General features: G+C 43.0%; 1 protein-coding gene across 2 annotated transcripts in view; it reads left to right on the top strand.

The window, feature by feature from the left end:
• The first annotated feature begins 2,560 nt into the window (after positions 1 to 2,560).
• The window catches only part of LOC129763408 (probable serine/threonine-protein kinase DDB_G0282963), a 480,711-nt gene continuing 465,922 nt past the window's right edge, over positions 2,561 to 17,349 (top strand). Inside the window, exon 1 of one of the 2 annotated variants that reach the window (XM_055762442.1) lies at positions 2,561 to 3,207. The gene's annotated coding sequence lies outside the window, so the exon portion shown is untranslated. The remainder of the gene's footprint in view (positions 3,208 to 17,349) is intronic. The other variant, XM_055762444.1, reaches the window with a different exon arrangement.

The following is a 17,349-nucleotide window of genomic DNA, read 5'->3' as shown; positions in this document are numbered from 1 at the left end:
CACTTCATTCGAAAGATAAAATGTCTACGCGTTCTATACTTGTTACTTTTTGATCCAAAATTTGTTTCAATAGTCTTAAAATTGCTTTCAAAACAGGCTATTGAAATCACCAATCGGTATATAAGCGAGCGCCGCTCGGAAATCCACTCAGTTCTAATTGAACAGCGATTGAAGCATGTTGTCGCTGTTGTGGTGAAGCTCTTCGTTTATCATGAAAGCGCGGATGAACGATGTCACCAAGAGCCTGTTTGTGCACCTTAGGCCAGACATGAATCCATCAGGAGGATAGTGATGCCACAAACGGTTCCCCGGGAAGATCTTGAAGCAGCCGCTACACACACACACATACACGCGCAGAATTCTTTCCGTTTGGATGCCATTCGGCATCGAGAAAGATCCGGAAAATAATCTGCCAGTTCCTCTGGGAATTTAAAAATACATTCATGTGAAAGAGTTTATTTGAATGTTTTCTATCCATGTAACACTGTGACCAAATATGTTTCAATCAAGTGCTATTAACAGGTGGTTATCGAGTTAGCATAAACCACTGGTGGGCTTCCAGTATCGAGGAAAATGTGGAAATATCTAATCGTTACTGAAAATAATCTGCCAGTTCCTCTGGGAATTTAAAAATACATTCATGAGAAAGAGTTTATTTTAATGTTTTCTATCCATGTAACACTGTGACCAAATACATTTGGATTTGTGATTTTTCAATCAATCGCAATTAACAGGATAGCTTCTGAAGATTATTCTTCCCCATCAGTAGGATATTTCCGTATCCAATATTGTATGCGCCCGCAATCGATTATTGCTCAGTCGGCGAAAGCTCCGAGCTCAGAGAGTTCATTCGCCTCTAGTTTGCCTTCCAAATTGCCATCGTAAACCACGCCTTCTCTCGATTCAATCACGCACAAAAAGCATACTTAAGCGATATTCTGGTGGTGAGACGCATTCATTTTTCGTGAGGACATCGACAAGACAAGGATGCTGGACGGCGAAGGATCGAGATCTGCCCTGAAACGCAAGCAGTTTGTTTGAAACTGTGAGGGAGCACAGAGAAGCCGATCCTTCAGGAGAAGAGAAGGTGACCATCGAAGCAGCCGCTACACACACATACACGCACGGAATTCGGAATTGCGGTTATACCATAGATATAACCCACTTTCTGTTTTTATTTATAAAGAAGATAGAAGATATAGGAGTGCGTTATTTTGTCTGAAAATCCATTTCCACCATCGAACAAAGATCAATTTTATTAGCGCAAACATCGGATGGGCTAATAACGCTCATCATGATGTAATTTTCGAACATATGGGAATTCAATTCTCCGAATTTTCCGACATTCCTTCAGAGTTTTCCGAAAATTTTCCGATTCTTCTCTCCGCTATATTGATCTACGGGAAGAGACAAATACTACAACAAAATAAAAACGGACCATTCCTTCTTCGGGTTTTGCGCTTAGCAACACATTTGGCCTTCCATTTTTATTTGTATAGATAATTTTTATTCTGATGAAGTAGAACTCAAAAAAATCAGACAAAATTAGTGTTTGGCAGGTTATCGGGAAACATACTAAAAAACTTGGAAAGATTGTCTAGATTGTTAAAAGAATTTTTGTCGTACCAATTCCTAAAAATTCTAGCAATAGTAGTCATAGGATAACTCTTCTAGTCCAATATCTGACTATTTTCTTTTCATACAATAAATATATTTGGGAACTGAGACCTATACCAATATTGTGCAAGCGCTCTTAATGCGGCCTCAATGAAAATCGCAGCAAGAACAATTCAGGGCTCAACTTGTTAAAGATCTGATATTTGTGCCTCGCGAAAAAATCTTAGCGCTTTGAATATGTATTACAGTTATTTTCCGTTCAAATTATTGTACGAGACCAGTTGGGAATGTCATCGGTATATGATAAATTATTCATTAAAATAACGAAATTTGACCTGGGAAAAAAATGTTGAATATAAAAATCATCACAAATTCAATCGGTCAATTGATCCTCCATAATCACATTTCATTTCTGTCATAAGCTTCCAGTGTTATTGGGGAGCTTTTTACGTACTCGCACATTTGGTTCGTGAGCTTTATGCTGCATGATATCGTGACCAATTCTATCGATCAGTTCTTTCTCCCGCTCTCTATTACCAATGTTATACTCTTGCGACGTTCTGGGGACATATTCATTTCAGGCTTTCGGTTCTCAATTTCTTTTCGTTCGCTCTTTGAAGTTCCTTTCATTTTTGTGCTTTCCTCTCCACACGCTTCGTTCCGGTGCCTTGTCGATCGATCGCACCGGGCATACGAGCGGAATATGCACTTGCTGAGAGCAGCAGTAGCAGGCCATGCGATAGCCGTCGTCGTGATGCCTATGCCCACTCGTAAGACTGCGTTGAGGTCGATCGTGGCTTTGAACATAATTTAGCTTTTCAACTCACTTCAGTGTATGACAAGCCTTCGACGGATTAACATTTTTCGCTGTGTTTCCATACGACCTGTTTGAAGTTACTCTATTTAGAGCTTTTCAGCTTCGCTCGTATTTTCGTTGGTGTAGATTCGACAGCGCGGCCTACCCGATCCGATCAATCGATCAATGTTTGTTTGTGTTCACGGGTGCAAACTTTTTTGGCGCGTGTGAGCAGATGTGTTAGTGTAGAGGTTCATTCCCCGCTTTCTCATTGAGTACGAAGTAGTGTATGTGTATGTGGGTGTTTTCCTTGTGTGCAGTGCTGTGTGCATCTATCTCTTGGAAGAGAGTTGGATTTGTTATGGATGGAAAACTTCGCTCGGTTTGGATGCCAGCATAAATGGAATGTTTTGTTTTGGTCAAATTTTGGACCATAACTTTGCGGAATCAAATCGATGAACGCGTATAGGTGATACAGAGAGTTGGAAAGTGGCGATCGGTTGCAGAAAGCGTTTACGTGCAAAGTTGAAAAGAAATTGTGGATGGAATGATAGTTGCATCAGGAATGATTTTACACGCGGCGCTTTGTGACATGAAAACTAGCTGAGCAGCTGATAACGTTGTGTACCAAAGTACACAAATACTCGAGTGATAGCTGATGCTGTGGATGCTTCGGCATTGATGCACAAAGAGTCTAACTGCTTCGTGGGAATCGAGTTTGACGAGTCGAACAAATCTATTTTCTGGCGGCGTGAAATTCGTTGTTATTTATACGCATCGAATGCGTTAGCAAGGTAAACAATGAAATGATTCATTTAGTACTGGAGTGTAATTCAGTGGAATGAATTGCACGAATCACATAAATATTCTATGCGAATGAGTGAATGAGTTTCGTGAAAACGGAGAGAACTAGAAGTTTCAAGGTATTTATTAAAGGCGATTTTGAAGAGACGCACCAGTCTGCCGCTGAATGGCTCTGTAATTAAGCAAAAAAAGAAATGAATGGCGATCTGTCGCTTTGGCGTAACTTGATTATTATTCCAGTGAATTAAATTTGCAGACATTCGTTGGAAAGCTACTGTCATTTGGCGTCTTTTTCAGTATATTCCAAAAAGTTGAAGCGTAGACAACGTAGTTTTTTGCCACTTCGAATATGGCGGATTTCGTACCAACGAGAGTGTTTTTGCGGGGAGTGTTACTTCATTACTACAATATGAAGAAAACAGCTGCGGAAAATCATCGCATTTTGGTGGAAGTTTATGGTGACCATGCTCCAACTGAGCAAACGTGTTTGGAACGTAGTTTGGGCGGTTTAAAAGTGGCTTGGAAGACGAAGAACGATCCGGACCGCCAAAAAAGTTTTAATATGAAGAATTGAAGGCTTTACTCGATCAAGATCCGTCACAAACGCAACAAGAACTTGCAGATACACTTGGAGTAGCTCGGAAAACCACATTCGATCATTTGAAAGCAATATATGAATTGAAGAAACGAGACGTCGAACGCCGTTTTTTCACGTGCGAACAAATGCTCCAACGGCATAAAAGAAAGTGTTTTTTGCATTGAATCGTTACTGGCGAAGAAAAGTGGGTCCATTAACACAACGCTAAACGTCGGGCAACGTATGGATACCCCGGCCATGCATCAACATCGACGGCCGCGCGGAATATACACGGCCAGAAGGTTATGCTATCTATTTAGTGGGACCAGCTGGGTGTGGTGTACTATGAGCTGCTAAAACCAAATGAAACCATTACTGGGGATCTCTTCCAATGACAATTGATGCGTTTGAGCCGTGCACTGAAGGAAAAATGGTCACAGTACGAGTAAATACACGATAAAATTATTTTGCAGCACGACAATGCTCGGCCGTATGTCGCGGAACCGGTCAAAACATACTGGAAACGCTGAAATGGGAGGTCCTATTCCACCCGCCGTATTCTTCGTTCGATTACTACCTTTTTCGGTAGATGCAACTTGGCCTGGCTGACTAGCGCTTCTCCAATTTTGATGAAGTCAAACTGGATCGATTCGTGGCTAGCCGACAAATCGGCCGATTATTTTCGCAAAGGGATCCGTGAATTGCCAGAAAGATGGGAAAAAGTTGTGACTAGCGATGGGAAATACATTGAATATTAAATTTGTAACCATTTTTGCAGAATAAAGCATTAATTTTTGAAAAAAACCAAGAAAAAACCGGTACTCCTATTATATTCCTGCATTTGCAGCGGGTATCACTCACGTTGCTCATGTTGTAACGTGAGTGATACCCGCTGCAAATGCAGGAACCGACAAGGTAACCAAAGTTTTTTAGTGGGAGTATAATCGTCTTATTCAAATAGAATGTCAGTCCAATGAATAACAATGAAAGACACTAATAATTGAACCAGAATTGGTCTAGTTTCAAATGTATCCCAAAAAATTATAGGAGGTTGTGTCCAAGATACGACCGCATTGTTGACGTAGAACTACGCTGTTATTTTATATAAGTCGCTTGTTTATACCTTCGGATATTATTCTATAATGCTGTGAAATTTTAGAAACCACTGCTTAGTAGAATAATCTCTGGAATGGTTTTTTCATTGTAGAATCAGTTGACGATAATTGATTGATGATTCATTCTTGCCCTCGCAAAACAATACACTAGCTGATCGCAATTTATTTCATATCAATGCATTGAAAATTTACCTCGAACGCCTATGTCAATTGCCCTTTTTCGCAATTGACATAGACTCGGCTACAGTCGATTATATACATGTTGCACCAGCACCATTATTCCACATCTCATAACTACATCAATATATCATTGGCACCGCATGGAAACAACAATAATGATAACACTTGCAAGAGTCAAATATCATGCTACATGTTATTGAGGCAAAGGAATCGCACCTCTAGGCATCGTTCGAACAACGTAAACCAAGCGCCAAACAAGCGTTCGCCATAGCATGCATACAGAGCCATACACTGGTGACTTGAAACTACTAGGAATATAACCACTTCTCATCATTTTGCGCTATTCTCAAAGGAAACGCTTCTGTTAATATTACTGGCCTCGAAAAAAGTTGCATTACTTTCTCATGCTTGAGAGAAGCGCAGCTGTCACCCTTAGTGGAGGAAGTTTTGCTACTGGCAAGCGAAACCTAATCACATACATATTTCCAGAACGACATTTACTTTCTTGATGACTAAACAAGCGAGATAAACTATTTTTGTTAATATCAACAAACTCGAAAACAGTAGCACTGCTTCATTATGATCAATATTAGCTCAAATGCAATCCTAGTTGAAGGCAGTTTTGCGACTGGCACGCGAACCCAAATGACTTATAACATTCCAGTAAGACATTCAAGATGCTTGATATTCCCCAAATAATTTTTTGGTGCACAACCTTAACGCCTGCTTCGCCACAACGTCAATTTAATGCGTTGGTGCATTCTCAAAGGCACTAACGAAACCCTTATGATGACGGAAAACAAACAATATTAACTGCTTGGAAAAAGATTGAATTATGCCACACACCTTGTACTCTGCTGTAACACCCATCGACGTGAATTCGCTGATGAGTTTGTCAAGAGCGATCGCTTTCACCACTAGCCGGGGGAGCTTGATTTTGGTTGCTGCCTGGGTAACGGCGTTTACATTTTCGACCGACGCGCCGAAATCGCCTACTTCGTTGTTGTTCGATGCGGTGTCACACTCGAAAAGGCTCGGTTCAGTGCGAGCGCTTTTCCTGCACCAACATCGCGTGCATCATTAGATGACGCTTGCCACGAAATTTTATTGCCACTGGCAGTGCGTTCGTTTTTTGCAGGGCTCGAGCCTGCCTTCCACTTTTTCTTGTTCATCACACACTATGCGAAGTGTCCAATTTATGACGCGGAAAGAAAAACACACGATACGAATAACGCGAAAAACGAACAGAAAAACCAAACGACGATATCCAAGTTGGATTACCACTGGTGGGGTCCAATCTTAGATCGAAGCGCAGCGAAAACTGAACTGGATTGCTCAACAGTCCGAAGCCGAATGAAAGTTTGCCTCAGCGAGATCCACTATTTATACTCTAGGCAAGTATTCCCCTTCATTCTTCTACTTCTCCTTTGTTCACGCAGACTTTAAATCCTACGATTTCCCCTTCGTTGGTCGTCGATAAGTTGCTCGTTCTTGACAGCTCTGTTCGGGAAAGCACACAAATGGACAGAACAAATGTATGGGAAAATGGAATCGCTTAAAGTTTTCATGAATTTTAACCATTTACAAACCAAGGGATTCTAATGTTTAGCATATTAAACGTATCTTAAGGAATTTCCGATTCGTTTAGTATGTAAATCGCCAAAATCCGTTCGCGGAAACAATAGTTATTAACGTTAACTTTATTTCATAAAAACGTGACCTGTTTTCTGATTTGACACCCTTCATGAAAGACGTAGTTCTACGTCAAAAAAACGAAGGAACTTACCGGTACTCCTATTATATTCCTGCATTTGCAGCGGGTATCACTCACGTTAAACACAACATGAGCAACCGACAAGATAACCAAAGATTTTTCAGTGGGAGTATAATCGTTTTATTCCAATAGAGTGTCAGTCCAATGAAAAACACTCATAAAACCCTATCGAGTATTCATTGAGCGACACTAACTAATAATTGAACTAGAATTGGTCTAGTTTCAAATGTATCCCAAAAAACACAAGCTGCGTGAGGCATGAAAGACTTACTTACTTAATCAGCAAAAGGCCCCAGTGGTCTGTGCTGTACACAGAAGTCGTCTCCATTCACCTCGGTCCATAGCTGTTTGTCGCCATCCATGCAGTTTGCGTAGGATCCGCCGACTTCCATTTGGTCGTACCATCTTGCCCACAGTTCACCACTTCTCCTCGTTCCTAACGGGTCGTTTTTTTTATCAATTCGTTTATTTTTACAGGCTCAGTTACTTAAGTTTAAAGGAGCCGAATTCTTAAATATAATTTTGAAACTATATATATAAACAATTTTCTTACATCTGTGGTTAGTAAGGTGGAAAACCGATTACTCGCGGTGTACTCGAGTTTAGGAGGGTGACATATTTTTAGGAGAAGGATGGGATATAAGGAAATTGTAACAATGTTGATGAACACTCATTTCATAAATCTATTCGTATATCTATAGTGTATTTACATTTCAACTTATTCTACTATTTATAGCAAGGGGACGAATTACCCGCAAAGGAAGAAAAGGAGGGTATAAGGATGTAGGGACAATCACACACGAAGATCTATAGCTTTAAGGAAAACATATATATGGGACATGTAATCAAGGTCTAACCGAGCCAACACATCTCTCACCGGCACATTGGGCTGTCTTCCTCGGGCCCGAAGGGAGTTTTCTAAATTCGATCTGGCGACCAGATACACCTCGCACGACCAAACAATGTGCTCGATGTCGTGATAACCTTGGCCACAAACGCAGAGATTGCTGCTGGCATGATTGAAACGAAAGAGTAGTGCATCTAACGAACAGTGATTGGACATGAATCGGGAGAAGGTGCGAATAAAGTCTCGACTCAAGTCTAGACTTTTGAACCACGGTTTGAGGCTAACCTTAGGGATAATCGAGTGAAACCACCGGCCCAATTCATCTTCATTCCACTTGCGTTGCCAGTTAGCGATGGTATTTTTGCGGACTAAAGAATAAAATTCATTGAAGGCGATTGGCCGCTGATAAATATCGCCTTCAATTGCACCTACCTTTGCTAATGAGTCAGCCCTCTCATTACCCGGAATTGAGCAATGTGAAGGGACCCAGACAAAGGTAATGACATAACAGCGTCTGGATAAAGCACTCAAATTTTCTCGTATTCTCTCAAGGAAGTACGGCGAGTGCTTTTCCGGCCTCACTGAACGGATAGCTTCGACAGAGCTAAGACTATCCGTTACAATGTAATAGTGTTCAACAGGTCGTGAGGCGACGCTGTCCAGCGCCCAATGAATTGCTGCCAATTCAGCAATATACACTGAGCAAGGATTCTGAAGACTGTGTGAGGTGCTAAAAAATTCGTTGAACACTCCAAATCCTGTGGACTCGTTTATAGTGGACCCATCAGTAAAGTACATATTATCACAATTGATACCCCCATACTTTTCATCGAAGATCGTTGGAGCGATCCTCGATCGTTGGTAATCTGAATATCCATGGATATCTTGCTTCATGGACAGATCAAAATGCACAGAGGAATTGATGTCAGTCAGGGAAACAAACACGGTTGGGAATATACGAAGAAGGATCAACCTGCATGGAGATGAATTCATGATATGAACTCATGAATCCGGAGTGAAAATTTAGCTCGATCAGCTGCTCAAAATTTCCGATCACCAATGGGTTCATAACCTTACACCGGATGAGGAACCGAAGAGATAATAAATTGAAGCGATCTGTTAGTGGGAGTAGGCCTGCCAAAACCTCGAGACTCATGGTATGCGTTGAGGGCATACATCCCAACGCGATACGGAGACAAAGATACTGAATTCGCTCGAGTTTAATGAGGTGTGTTTTGGCAGCTGATTGAAAACAGAAACTGCCATACTCCATCACTGAGAGAATAGTTGTTCGATACAACATTATAAGATCTTCTGGGTGGGCTCCCCACCAGGTGCCGGTAATTGTACGGAGAAAGTTTATTCTTTGTTGGCATTTTTTACTCAGATACCTAATATGGGCCCCCCAAGTACATTTGGAGTCGAACCAGACACCAAGATACTTGAATGACATAGCATGAGTGATCGGTTTACCCAAAAGTTGAAGCTTTGGTTTTGCTGGTTTATGCTTCCTAGAAAAAACCACCATCTCTGTTTTCTCCGTGGAGAATTCGATCCCTAGCCCAATGGCCCAGGTTGAAAAATTGTTCAAAGTATCTTGTAAGGGTCCTTGCAGGTCGGATTCGTTTGATCCTACGACAGACACCACTCCATCATCTGCAAGTTGTCTTAGGCTGCAATTTTGTGTAAGGCAATTGTCAATGTCGCTTACGTAGAAGTTGTACAAAAGGGGGCTTAAACATGAGCCCTGGGGGAGTCCCATGTAAGAGACCCGACTTACTGCCGAATCTCCGTGAGAAAAGTTCAAATGTTTCTCACAAAGCAAGTTATATAACATATTATTCAATAGAGGCGGCAGACCCCGAAAGTGTAATTTGTCCGACAAAACCTCTATTGAAACAGAATCGAAGGCCCCCTTTATGTCCAAGAATATTGAAGCCATTTGTTTTTTTTCGGCGTAAGCCATTTGAATTTCTGAAGAAAGCAACGCAAGACAATCATTCGTCCCCTTGCCCCTGCGGAGCCCATATTGTGTATCTGAGAGTAAGCCATTCGTTTCAACCCATCGATCAAGGCGAAACAAGATCATTTTCTCCAACAATTTCCGTATACAAGACAGCATTGCTATTGGGCGGTACGAATTGAAGTCGGACGCGGGTTTTCCGGGTTTTTGAATAGCTATAACTCGTACTTGTCTCCAATCATCTGGAACAATATTATTCTCCAGAAACCGATTGAATAAATTCAACAAGCGAAATTTCGCCAATAAGCACGTTTTTTCCCTTTGATTAAGTTTTTAAATTGATCTTCAAGGGCTAAATACGTTTGAAAATTTTCAGGGGTTCCACGTTTCCGAAAAGCTTTAAATGCATTCGATTTTTCTACATAAAGCTTGGAACACTGGCTATCCCACCATAGATTGGGATGCCTTCGACGAATAGTGGAGCCTGGGATGGGTTTCGTTCGAGCGCGAACCGCGCTGTCATAGATCAAACGAGAAAGGAAGTTATACTCCTCCAATGGAGGTAAACCATCTTTGGAATTGATGGCTAGAGCAATCGCGTACGCATATTTTTTCCAGTCAATGTGTCTTGTGAGGTCATATGCCATGTTTATAGATTCAGAAGAATTCGACCCAATGGTGATGGAAATTTTGATTGGCAAGTGATCACTACCGTTGGGGTTCTGGATTACATTCCACTTGCAATCTAACGATAGTGAATTCGAGCAAAGCGAGAGGTCAAGAGCACTTGGGTTAGCAGGAGGTTTAGGTACACGTGTTGTTTCCCCAGTGTTCAAAACGGTTATATTGAAGCTGTTACAAAGGTCATATATCAACGATGAACGATTATCGTCGTACGGTTCCCCCCAGGCAGTTCCGTGAGAGTTGAAGTCTCCCAAGATTAATCGTGGCTCAGGAAGGAGTGAGCACATGTCAACAAGTTGCTTGCGGCTAACCGCAGCTCTCGGAGGCCAATACAAGCTGACTATACAGAGGTCTTTGCCTCTGATGTTTGCATGACAAGCAACAGCTTCGATCCCTCCAATAGGTGGAAAGTCAATTCGAAAAAATGAGTGGCACTTATTGATCCCCAATAGCACCCCTCCGTATCTATCATCACGGTCCAAGCGTATAATATTAAAATCGTGGAAAGAGAAAAAACATCACAATTGAAGTTATGAATTAAAAATTTGAATGTATCCAATTTAGGGATAAGACTACGACAATTCCACTTAAAACAGTGATATCTCCGACCTCTCTATTTGAATTAGACATCAAGAGAGATAATCATTGCAAGGAGGGGCCATGTTTGCATCAATTGTTGCAAAATTATCTTTAATACTGGAAGCATTGAGATGACAATGGTTCTGATGGAGTCGGAAACATTAAAACACTTGAAGATTTGATCCAAAAGGTCAGACAACTTTATAAATCCCGATTGGGAAGTTGAACTGGACGGAAAAATAGGGACAGTTGGGGTTTTTGATGTCCCCTCGAGTGCTGGGTCGTTCGTAGATGAAATATTCCCACGGAAGCCAGGAGGAACCTGATTTTGCTTGTCCGCTGCACTCGATTTTTTAGGCAAGCTAACAGAGGATATAACCGTGGGGACTTGTTCTTGAACTTTGGGAGTGGTCACATTTTTGCGCCGGGGATTCCCTTTGAAAATAAACGGTGTGCCCCCGCTAGCTGTGTCCGCTTCCATTTCATCAACTGGCAACGTGGAAAAGGTATTGTGTGTTGAGATTGGTTGTTCTTGTTGTTGGGTCAATGGCGAAGCGCCCTTTAAAATTTCCGCAAATGTGCGCTTCGAGCGTTCCTTTAAAGAGCGCTTCTGTTTCTCCCAGCGACTCTTGTAAGTTTCACAAACTGAGAGCTCGTGTGGGGATCCCCCGCAATATGGACATTTATGCTCAGTCGCACTGCAGGATTTCCCCTCATGTTGCTCTCCGCAAGTGGCACAGCGCTCCTTGTTGGCACAATAATCCGAAGTGTGACCAACTGACTTGCATTTGTTGCAAGTCATGGGCTTTGGCACGAAGAGTCGCACAGGTAGTCTCAATTTGTCCACCATAACGTAGTCAGGGAGGGCGGCACCAGCAAAGGTGACTCGAAACGAGTCGGACGGCGTAAATTTAGTTTGGTCCCCATCATGGGAAAGTTTCCCGAGTTGACGACAGTCCAAGATTTTCACTTCCATTGAGGGGAGCTTCTTGAACTTGCCTTTTCCTTCTGCTTTTATTTGTTCGCTCGTCAGACCCGTTTCAGTTATCACCCCCTCAATTTCTACGTTATGGGAGGGTATAAATGTTCGATATTCGAGAGTGAAATGTTGATCAGCAACAATCTCGTTTGCGTGTTTCCGGTCATTCACGACAACTCGCAATTTGTTCGGTCTAACCCTGCGAATTTCAGATACAGAAGTGTATCTGGCCAGATCTTTCATGATCTGAATCACGTTAAGGTTTTTTCCTTTCGGTTTTGGCCGGAGGAAAACAACCCACGGGCCAGTTCCAGGTGCATCTTCTGGATAAACTCTGACACGTGGAGCGGAGACAACAGAGGGGGAAGACGAGGACGAGGACGAGGATGAGAATGAGGACGAGGATTGGGTTGGATCGGAAGCATCAGAAGGGGGAAGCGAAATCGATGATGGGAGAGGGGGAGTGGAAGTAACAGTGGGTTGAGAAGGGAGGCTTGCAATTTTCTTAGAGGGGGGCTTGGTAGGATGAGCGGATTCGTCCCCAGAAGAATTATCTTCCTTATGAGGGACTCGTTTATGTTTTTTCCCAGATCTTGTATAAGATTCATTATCGGAGATCTCCATCTTTGGAGATCCTCCACTATTCTCCATTTTACAAAAATTTCTGTCTTATTTCTAATTTATTATTGATTTTAACAATAATCTCAAAAAAAAAATAGCAAACAAAAAATTATGATAATAATATTAAACAATGAACAAATAATTGAATAGTAATATTAATAATAAATATGTGTACCTTAATATAAAAGTTGTTCCAATAATGCACTCTACTGCCCTAATCAGGGAGAGACAGAGGCTACGCGCTACGGAGACAACACAATAGCGCAAGAATAGCTTACGGAGCCACGTGATGATGAATCCCGTTTGCGACAGTCACGCGATGGCGATCCCGTTATGTCGAATCAGTTCAACAGCCGCAATCCGGCTCGCTGCAAGAGCGCTGCTTCCTTTGTTCCTTCGTTCCACTTCACAAAAGGTCAGGTCGCGGACAGCAATGACCTTCACTCGTACACGATACACTCGTACCAATAGCACAATAGCAAAAGTGGCAACGCACAATACCGACACTGAACTTTACTCGTCAAGAGTTGGATAGCGAATGCTAACGGGTCGTTGTTGAAGATCATTTTCACTGGGCTGTCGTCCGACATTCTTACAACGTGCCCAGCCCAACGCAGCCGGTCGATTTTCGCGGTATGTACGATGGGTGGTTCTCCTAGCAACTGGTGCAACTCATGGCTTGTTTGCCTTCACCACATCCCGTCATCCATCCGCATTCCACCGTAGATGGTGCGTAATACCTTCCATTCGAACACACTAAGGGCGCGCTGATTCTCCGCGAGCATAACCCACGTCTCGTGGCCGTAGAGGACTACCGGTCTTATCAGTGTTTAATAAATGGCTAACGTTGTGATGCGGTGAATTTTACTCGACCGTAGTGTGTTCCGGAGTCCAAAGTAAGCACGAATTCCTGCCATGATGCGTCTTTGTCTCGTATCGGCGGTCACCAGTGAGCCCAAGTACACGAACTCGTCTACCACTTCGATTTCGTCATCGCCAATCATTCTTCGACGTATTGATGACAAGTCCAACCCTACTGGCCTCAGTTTTCAGTCTGATGTAAGTCTCCTTCATCATCTCAAAGTTTCGTGTAACAATGTCAATGTCGTCTGCGAAGCCGTAAAGCTGGACTGACTTTCGGAAAATCGTACCACTCGTGTCTATCCCCGCTCTTCTGATTACACCTTCTAAAGCGATATTGAATAGCAAGCAAGCTCTCCAAGATTCGAAGGGACTCGAGAGGATCCCCGATACTCGAACCACACACATTACTCGGTCCATCGTCGCCTTGATCAACCGTATCAGTTTATCTGGAAAACCGTGTTCGAGCATAATTTGCCATAGCTTGTCCCGATCGATTGTACCATAAGCTGATTTGAAGTCGATGAAAAGGTGATGTGTGGCTACGTTTAACTCTCGACATTTCTGCAGAACCTGTCGTATCGCGAAAATCTGATCCGTGGTGGCACGGGGACCCATAAATCCCGTTTGATATTGCTTCACGAACTCTTTTGCAAACGGTGATAGGCGAATAGCCAGACATGAGGAATGAATGAATATGTCTCAAAAATTGGTTGAATAATCTTAGAGGACTTAGGATGGATAGTCGGGTCGAGTTTGCTGTTTTATCCGGTTTTTATAAGATACTCAATTTTTGTGAGTAACAAAAAATTGATACTTACGTATTAACGCCACCGGAGCCGAAATTCAATAGATAGAAATGGTGCATTGCGTTTGCCCGGTTGATTTTTGTTCTGAAATATATCATTCACTCACATTTCAAAGCAAAAATTATCCGGCTAAACTCAATGCATCAGGTAAACATATACCGTCAGATGCTCGCTAATCCTTTGTTGGTCCCATGTAAAGAATCGACTCCTATGTTTCAAACTAACCGGGCAATTTGTGGAACATAGGTTTGCTTGTGAGGGGAAGCCGCTTCCGGCGGCGATGCTTGGGGCCGTTTCTGCTCGTTATCCTCATTAGATGGGACTTCAACCCCATTACATTGCCTTCAGAATGAATTTTGTTACGAAAAAATAAATTCATAAGTAAAATTGCGCTCCGGTAAATGGTTTAGGTCCGGAGAACATGCTGAATAATTTCAGTACTGGAGCTGTCTTGCTGGAAAATAAGCTTTGCTCTTCGTCTTCTGTAAATCATTGGTAGCAAATCGGCTTCAAGAACTTTAATATAGTCAGAATTATTCATGTTGTGTGAAAACAATTGGAGTTCTAGTTTTTCGGAGTCACAAAATGCCCCCCAGACCATGACAGATCCTGTTGAAGTTCAATCGATCATCGATCTGCACTCCCAGGTATTTTAAATTTCGCTTAGAAGTTATCAAGTGCTCTCCAATGGTGATTTCTGTCCGGTGCCCTGCCCTGCACCTACTGACAATCAGCACTTCCGTCTTGTGGTGTGCTATCTGTAGTTTCACACTTTGCATCCAGCATACGATCATCTGATCGACTCAGTTGCAAGCAATCCGACCCGTTCCAAGGATTCTCCTATCACGAGGACAACGATGTCATCCGCAAAGCCAATGATCTCCACACCACTAGGCAGATTCAGCTTTAGTATGTCATCGTACATACTATTCCAGAGCGATGGGCCCAGATCTGTTTCCTCTGCCCTTTTGTTTTGATGCATTGTTGGTTCTTTCGACCACTCTGCGAATGACATCTACCGTAGATTTCCCTTTCCGAAATCCGAACTGACTATCGGACAGTCCACGAGCTCCCTCCGTGCATTCCGTCAGCCTGTTTAGGATGATTCTCTCCAGAAGTTTCCCAAGGGTGCCCAGCAGGCATATGGGTCTATACGACGCTGGGTCACCCGGCGTCTTCCCTGGTATGGGCAACAGTACTAGGCGATCTGGCGTAGTTGTTAACATTCGTACATAGTTTGACGAGGGTTAACGTTTTCGTGAGCCCATCAGCGAGTTGATCTTCACTACTGACGTAATCGATGTTGACAATTTCCCTACCCAGCGCATCTCCAATATAATGGTGCCTAATATCGATATGCTTCGTTCTAGGGTTATATTCGTCAGTTTTAGCGACTACTGATGTAGTTTGGTAGTTTGATTGTCACAGAGAATTTTGATAAGGTCAATTTCTTCAAATTGTGACATCAATCCTATCCACCACGAGGCTTTCTGAAATGCTGCTGATAGGGACATGTGTTCAGCTTCACATGTTGACAACGCAATTTGTAGGCTGCCGCTTGCAGCACCAGTAAATCGCTTCACCCTGTAGCTTGAACATGTAACCACTCGTCGATTTCCGCATCGTTGTATCCAACCACTTCTTCAAGACCATCCTTCCTGTACGCCAGCTTCACTTTCGCGGTTCCACGGAGGTAACGGAACAGATGCTCCTCATCAGTCCAGAGCTGCATTTCAGGATTGGAGTTATACCGCCTCAGCTGTTTCACAGCAAATAAAATGTGCGGTCGGATACATTGGGCCAAATACATCAGACTGCCGACTGATTCCTGATACGGGATGTTGGACATCTGGTTCGTCTCGTCAGGAGTTTTTGGTTTACAGTTTCCCATGTGGAACTTGGCCAGCAATGTAGGTTTCCTGATCCAACGCAAGAGTATCCTTGGTTCGGCTTATCCGAATTTCTAAGCAACTCTTAGCTTCACCCAAGTCCTTCATCCGGAAGTTTTAATTCAGGAACACCTTGACACGCTCCCAGTTGTCGTTATTCGAAAAAATCATCACGTCATTGAAGTATACTGCAACGAATATAAGCCACCGGCATCGATATGATAATAAACGCAGGGGTCGTAGTTCACCTGTGTAAGGCCAAGCTTCTTCTGCATCGAGTTCAGTTTGTTGTTCCAGATTCGACTTGCGAACTGTGGCGACCGATAGGGGAGTACGTTTCGTTTTTCGCGAAAGGGGGTAGTTTCGCTGCGAAAAACCTTTAATATTAAACCTCGCCTTGTATCGGTCCACATTTCCGCTCGAATCAAGCTTAGTCTTGAACACCCACTTGCATTTCATTGTTTTCCTGCTTTTTGGGAGTTCTGTCAGGTTCCAGATACCGTTGCTGATCAGCGCATCTTACTCCTCCTACATGGCTGCTTTCAATTTCTCGGCATCAGAACGCGGCATCGCTTCTTGTGGTGTAACAGGATCGCTTGAAATGCCGTCCGTCGATCTGCTGAGTCGCTATTCCGCTGAACTGGCTCGACCCAATTGGCTCCGCAACTTATTCATCTACGGGTTGCGCGTCTAGCGCAACATGGGGCTGATACGATTGCACGACATTAGGTTGGGGTATCTGTGAAGAGTGAGGATGGGACAAGGCTTTAGTCGAAACTACAAACTGATCACACTTGCCTGGAAGGTGGTGCATCGGCCAACGCCAGTGACCTAGGCGGATATGAAATATGACGCAGCGGAAGCACAGTCACATCAATCACGGTGTCTGTCAGGCTACTGCTGATGTTGCTTAATACTTCTTCATAATCGTCGCCTTCGAAGTCGCTCTCGGGAATAGCTGGGATTTCTTCAGTCGCTGCATTCGTCCCTTCCGTAACTTATGGCGATAACGACACGTAATCCTTGACATCCAGCCTGATCATCGTGCGAGTACTTTCTACTGAGTCCGGAGTCTTCAAACGCATTCTCCAGAATGTCCCAGACTTGCTTGCAGTCGTCGCTTCTTCTACATCAGGGTTTCTCAAAGTGGTCGATCCCGGTTTCCAAGGGATCGACACAAACGAAAATTGATTTTGGGGGTCGACGAGGTCTGAACATCGACCCCTATTAATCAACACTTGTTCTTATTTGAAA

Source organism: Toxorhynchites rutilus, chromosome 1 (assembly GCF_029784135.1).
Source record: "Toxorhynchites rutilus septentrionalis strain SRP chromosome 1, ASM2978413v1, whole genome shotgun sequence".
NCBI lineage: Eukaryota > Metazoa > Arthropoda > Insecta > Diptera > Culicidae > Toxorhynchites > Toxorhynchites rutilus.
Note: the sequence above shows the minus strand (reverse complement) of the source record. Positions and strands in the feature narration are given on the sequence as shown.